The following is a 7,567-nucleotide window of genomic DNA, read 5'->3' on the forward strand; positions in this document are numbered from 1 at the left end:
AGCTTAGAAAGATACTAATGGAACAAAACCAGACTCACAACGAACAAATGAGGGAGATGACAATCACCATGGAAAGATTCAATCTATAAGTGTAGGGTATGATCCAACAACCCGTCAGAGGTCCTAACCGGAGGCATGAGGAGATTCTAATACCCTAACGACAAAGGCAACCCACACCACCATGTTCACCACCACCAATGAGGAATATAGCACCATAACAACCACATCAAGCAGACCCTAGAGCTCATGAGGTAAGGAGACCGAACTATGTTCTTGTTCATAATAAAGATATAGATAGTGATGATTTTGATAATGTTGGGTATGCTAGATATGGTATGAATGTTGAAAATTTTGGGAATGTTGGTAATAGACATGTGGATATTATTGGGGGAACCCGTATTTTGATGATGAATATGTTAGGGGAGGATATGTCGGAAACTTCAATTGGGATGATGCCTTCAAGCTTAAAATCGACTTGCCTTCATTCGGGGTGAGTTGGATATAGAGGGGTTTTTGGATTAGTTGTCCAAGGTAGAGAGATTTTGTGAATATGTCGGTATTCCGGATGAGCAAAAAGTTAGATTAGGAACTTACTGATTTAAAGGGGGAGATTAGGTTTGGTGGGATCAAGTGATAGAAGAAAGAATAAAGGGAAGGGAGCCGATTAGATATTGGCTTCAGATGAAAGCGATGTTGAGGGAGCGGTTTCTACCACCAGACTATGAACAATATATTTATAGCTCGTATGATGGATGCTCACGAGGTGCTAAGAATGTCTACGAGTATACCTTAGAATTCTTGCGACTTTCGGCAAGCGCAAACTTGTTAGAAACTAAAAGTCAAAAGACTTCTATGTATCTTGAGGGGTTATGATACAACATCCAAGATATAATTAGTACGCAAATGGTAATTCAGGTGTAAGACTCTCGTAATCTAGTTCTCAAGGCCGATTCACAATAGAGTATAAGAACCCAGGATAGTTATCGGAGGTTCAGGGGTGATGGTCCATTTGTGGGAAGAAAAGCTTCGATGACGGTTGATAAGGGCAAGCAAGTTGTTAGCACTGGTGGAGTGAAAGCTCCCATTACGGGAAAAGCACCGATGGCGTACGTGAGACCTTATAAAGGAGCACCACCGCCTCCTAAGGGCAACAACTCCTACACCAAACCGACACCATTCAAGTGTTTCCATTGTAACGAGCCAAGTCACCGCTCAAACGAATGTCCTAAAAGGAGGAGTGCCAATGTAGTGGAGCAGTATAAGGATGATTATAAAGAGGATGATGATGTGTTTTGTGAACTTATTGGTGATGAGGATGATGGGGAGCATGATGATACTCATGTTATTCATGTTGTTAGATGATTGTTGGTCTTCAACTAAGTTGAGGAGGATCAATAACACCAATTATTTCGTACTCGTTGTTTAGTATAAGGGAAGAAGTGTAACATCATCAGTGATAGTGGAAGCCAATAAAACATTATTAGTGATGTTGCGAAGTTCGGTTTGATTATGGAAGCACATCCTAGTCCCTATAGTGTGGGATGGATCAAAAGCGTCAATGAGTTATGGGTAGATCAACGGTGCAAAGTGCCAATTGTCATCAAAGAATATTAAGACGAGGTTTATTGCGATGTGGTGGATATGAATGCTTGCCACCTACTCTTACGGAGGCTGTGGCAATTTGATCGGGATGCCACCCATACCAAAAGGAATAATACCAATAGGTTTATGAAGGATGGGGTGAGGTATGTGCTTACACCCATGATGGGAAAACCCATGTCAAAGAAGAAAGCGACATTAATTGTTTGCGCTACTCACAAGTCATTCATCAATGAATGTGAGGAGAGTAAAATGGTTTATGTGGTTATTGTAAATGCAAATGGAGAGTCGGAGGAAGAGAAAGAAAGGGAGATACCAGAAGTGGTGAACCTATGCTTGAAGAGTACAAAGACTTGTTTCCCAAGGAGTTACCCTATGAACTACCACCATTACGGGACATCCAACAGGATATTAACTTGGTACCCGAAGCTAGCTTACAATTAGATCTTTCAAGCAAATGTCTAAGGAGTTTGCGGATCATTTTATCACTTTTATTCCTAAGAGTAAGACAATACAAGATCTTAACTATTTAGTGCAAGAGCCTAGTGAATCTTTAAAGGAGTAGGTTAAACGTTTTCGGAGAGTGGCAATTCAGATCAAACATCTGAATTTTAATAGGGTGGTGGAAGTTATGGCAAGTAATTACCGAAGCAAAGATTTGTCCAAGGAGCTTACCACTCAAAGACCAAAGAACTTTCCTGACTTGATGTAGAGAGCCCGTGATTTTGTTAAATGGGATGGTCACAAGTTGAATCCATTGCTCAAAGAGAGGATGAGTTCGGTTCATCAACACAAAGAATCCAAAGGCGATAGGATCAAAGAGGATAATAAACGGTCTAAAGAACACCCAGATCAAAATTATACTCCTCTAAACGCTCCTCGAAAAGAAATACTCTACTCGGTGGAAACAAACAGGCATCATATTCAGTATCCTCCAAAGCTGAAAACTTCTGACTGAAGATATAACAGCCTGTATTGTGAATTTCATAAACGTGAAGGGCATGATATGGAAGATTGTAGACAGTTGGCTACGAAGCTGAATACAATGGCAGAAGCGAGAAAGTTGAACAAATTTTTGAAGAATGTCATCAAGTCAAAAGATTCAAAAGGAAAGCAACATGAAGAAAGGGCTCCTTATTGAGTCATTAATGTGATTGCTGGAGGACCCAAGGATGATCGTTCACCAAAGCGAAGAAGAATTCATAAGGACCAAGAGAGAATTGCGGAATCAAAATTCGAATTCTCTTTTTGGCAATTTTACAAGACATGCACATAACGATGCCTTAGTCATTGAAATTTTGTTGGAAGAATTGAAAGTTCGAAGGGTATTCATAGATACCGGAAGCTCTGTCAACGTTGTTACTCGTAAAAGCCTACGAAGCACTATGTCTTGATCATAGACCTGACCATGGGTCGGGCTGGGTCGGGCCAGGCGGGCTTTTCTATAAAAGTCCTCAGCCCAACCCACTAGTAATTTAGGTGGGTTCAGGCTTAAAAATCAAATCCCAAGCCCAACCCATGTACACCCATCTAAGCATACATACATAATTTTTTAATTATAAAAAATAATTTTTAATACTTAAAAATAAATATTTAATATATAAATCTATAAAATTTATTAATTAATATTAATAGGCAGGCCAGGCTGGGTCGGCCCATGCTATTTTTATTAATCCCAAGCCCACCCAAAAAATAGGCGAGCTTTAGCGGACCTGGGCCGGACTGGGCCTAACAACAATTATCATTGTCCAAGCCCGACCCAAGGGACACAGGCCTGGGCGGGCCAGGCGGCTACCCGGGCCCATGGACATGTCTACTTGATCATAACAGGCTTGTTCCAACTCTATCACCACTGGTAGGGACATCGAGACATTCGGTACCCCTCCCGGGCAGTGCATAGATGGTCGTTTCTAAAACGGATGGTCCGGCTAAATGGCATTCAAAGGTTGAATTTTTGGTGATTGATTATGTACTACCATATAATGTTATAATGGGATGTCCTCTATTGGCTGAATCGGTAGGTGCTTTGTGAAATCATCATTTAGCATAGTGGATTCCAATAAAAGTAGGGCAGTTGCCTAGGGAAATCAAGTAGTAGCTCAGGAAACTTATCTGGCTTCTTTGAACATGAAGCCAATGCAGGATCCTGTGGAAGAAGAAACAGAGCGAGCTGAACCAGTGGGGGTGCTGGAGACTATATGGTTGGCTGAAAGAAAGTCTGTCAAAATTACTTTGGAAATATCAGAGCAACCGAAAGCAGATATTGTTTCAACCCTAAAGGCAAACGCCCAAGCCTTTACTTGGACCCCATGGATATCATGGGAATATCTCTAGATATTATGATGCACTCTTTGAACATTTAAAAGGATGTTCATCCTATTAAACAGAAGCTAAGAAATCATGGTTTGGAGAAGCAAAAAATCATTAAGGCCGAAGTTAAAAAGATGTTAGACTGTCATCATATCAAGGAAGTAATCCACGCGAAGTGGATAGCCAATATAGTCTTGGTGAAAAATGGCATATGTGTGTGGACTTTACTGACCTCAACAAAGCATGTCCCAAAGATTCTTATCCACTACCATGCATCGATATGTTTATTGATTCAACAGCAAGCTTTGCCATTTATTCCCTTTTGGATGCAACAACCGGATATCATCAGATCCCAATGGATCCTGAAGATCCTCAAAATACGTGTTTTAGAATAGACAAAGGAATATACGGATACAATGGTATACCCTTCAGTCTGGAAAATGTGGGAACCATTTACCAAAGACTGGTAAACAAGATATTTAGAGACATCATTGAGGATAAAGTTGAAGTATATGTTGATTGTATGATCGTCAAGAGCAAATCAGTAGAATAACATGCAGCAAACTTAGCCACAATCTTTTCTATATTACAAGAGCACAATCTCAAATTTTATATTCTTAACATTTCTAATATATTTTCTCTCTTTATTCTTAGAAGCCTTTGACATTCTTCTCAACAACATTTTTAACGACAAACCTTCTTTTATAGTACATGCAACTTTCCTCCAAGCTATTTCTTTTATTTTTTTCACAGATCCACTACACTTTTTTTCTCTCGTATATACACTTGTAAGAGGTCTAGCATTATTAAGCTGGCCCATCATATCAAGAAACTAAAACAACTTATAACCCTGCAAACTAGACGATGTCGATGTTTCCTCCTTATTAACAGAAAGATTACTACAATCAACCATTTCCATTCGACTAACCATACAAGGAAAACCGCAGAAAGCAAAAAAAAACAACAAAAAAATGAAAGATACGAAAATACCTAAAATTTGAAAAAATCGAATATGATAAAAAGAAAATTAAAGAAATATGTAGAAAGCAACAATAAAATAAGGCAAAAATGCCAAACACTATACTAGATAAAAGACGTAGTAAAAAAACATGTAAAAGAATAAATGATGAAAAAAGATATAAAGAAAAATGGTAAAAAAATAATAGAACTTTAAACATAAAGAATTTGTGAAAATAAAAAGGTTACATGCCGAAATTCAACATCTAAAAGTGATAAGTTACACAAATTCTCATATTTTAATACATCGATCGATATTAATCTTTCATGGAATTTTTTTTATTACTTTATAAGAGCAGCTCTAGTGGAGCTTACTTTCTTGTTACTTTTAACAAATTTATTGTAAACAACAACATCTTAGTGGTAAGTAACAAACTTTGTTACTTACCACTTCCACATCATCTAAAATAACATCTTCTAGTTACATACCGCTAGAATGCCTTATTACTTCAAATTTTGGTAGACCCTTCTTATCATAAAATACTCTATTAACTTAATTAATATACAATTAATAATATTTTAACCAACAATATAATTATTTCAATACTAATTATTAATACTATAAAAATATTTATTCAATATAATAATTAATTTAATACATACTATTATTTCAATAAAATTAAATAAATAAATTAAAATCATGTGGAACAAGTTGAGATAAAAAAAAATTGCTTATTATTTGAGATAAAAAATAATTACAGATAAATATAATGTTGAGATACTTTGAAAAAAAAATACAATGTTAGTTTTTTTTTAATAAATACAATGTTAGTTTTATTTGTAATGTTGTGTTATATAAAAAAAACAAAAACAAAAATAGTTACCGTTTAAGATATGGATAATGGACTTAAAAAAACAGAAATATTAATAGTACATTATAAAAAAAATATTAAATTAAATGAAAATATTAAAAATAAGGTAAAACTCACTGTCTTTTGATGAATCTTGGAATTGAAGGATAGAGTTGCACATCACGCGCCTATTGTAGGCCAATTAGCTTCTTGCATAGTGTTCAAACACTACCCTTGCCTTCTTCCATGTTTATTTCCGGAGAGATAAAAAGCTTGTTACCAATATTGGTAACAAGCTTTCTAATGCTTGTTTGTAACCAATCTATGTGAAGTAACAAAGTAGTCATATCCATTAGAGTTGCTTTTAGAGCATCCACAATGGTTGGTAACAACCATTGTGACTTTGGTTAGGATAGTAACAAGGTTAAGCAACATCCCACTAGAGAAGAGTAGTTTTTCAAAATTTTATGGAGTCAAAAATAAATTATGAATTAATAATAGGTATCAAAATTGTAATTTACTAAGACTGAAAGAGTAAATACCATATTACTTTTAGACATACAAAACATCACCACTTGCTAAACTTTGTGCGTGTACCACACCTAGCTCTAGCAATGGGATGTGATTTTCAATTGCTTAGAATTTGGATTTTAAGGAAAAACAAAAAGTTTGTTACTAAATTCTATAACAAACTAATATATGTTGTAACCACTCTAGTGGTTTGTTGTTACTCCATATAGGATAGTAACAACAAAATAATGACCACCAGAGTTGGTCTTAGAGAGTTTGTAACTAATATTGGTTTGTTACCAATATTAGTAACAAACTTTTTATCTCCTAGAAATTAGCAAAATGAAGAAAAAAGCAGCATCTGAAGATCACACGAGATGACAGATGGTCTGCATCTAGCGCGTGTATTACACGCGCCAGATGAGGCACATCTGACGCCTCAAATGGATGAAACACCATTTCTGTTTTTGGCTTCAATTCCAAAATCCCAAAATGGACAATAATGAATGTTTTTTTTGCTAATTATAATTTTTTTTATTTCAAAATGTTTTCTACTAACTATAATTTTTTTATCCACTTTTTATTTTTTGTTGAAAAAATTATCAACTTTCTGTAACGGTAACTATTTTTTTATATTACAGTTTTTATCTCAAATAACTCAAATAAAAGACTAATATTGTATTTTATTTCATTTTTTTTCAAATGTAACTATTTTTATCAATAATTTTTATTTATTTAAGTTTATTCAAATAATATTTATTTAAATTTATTGAAATAATTATAAATACACTATGTATAAATATTTTTTAAGTTTATTGAAATAATATTATTAAATTAATTGTTTTGTTGTATAAATAATTTTTATGTATGTTAATTGAATTAATTATTTTGTTGGGTAAAAAATTATTAATTGTATGTTGTTTTTGAAAATATTATTATTAATTGTATGTTAATTGAATGAATGTACTATAATGTATTATAACAAGTGAGTCATATTAAAATTGAAAGCAACAACCATTTCCTTCTAGTGATGTATTATTTAAGGATGTTAATTTTGATTAGATGGAAGTGGTAAATAACAAAGATTATGGGCTCATACGTTTTACTTACTGTTTAGAGATTCCATGCTTTTGTAAAAGGATACTTTTTAGGTGTAAAAAGTGAATAGAAACTGACTAACTAAACACCTAAAACTCTATCTTTTAAAATAAAAAATTAAATCGAAATATGAAAAGAAGCAACCAAACAGTCTATTACTACGTACGAGTAATATGGATGCTCTAATTACTATGTACCTTTTAAATATTTTCTCCCCCGTGGGTAGAGATGGCAACAGGTAG

This window comes from Euphorbia lathyris, chromosome 9 (genome assembly GCF_963576675.1).
Source record: "Euphorbia lathyris chromosome 9, ddEupLath1.1, whole genome shotgun sequence".
Classification (NCBI taxonomy): Eukaryota; Viridiplantae; Streptophyta; class Magnoliopsida; order Malpighiales; family Euphorbiaceae; genus Euphorbia; species Euphorbia lathyris.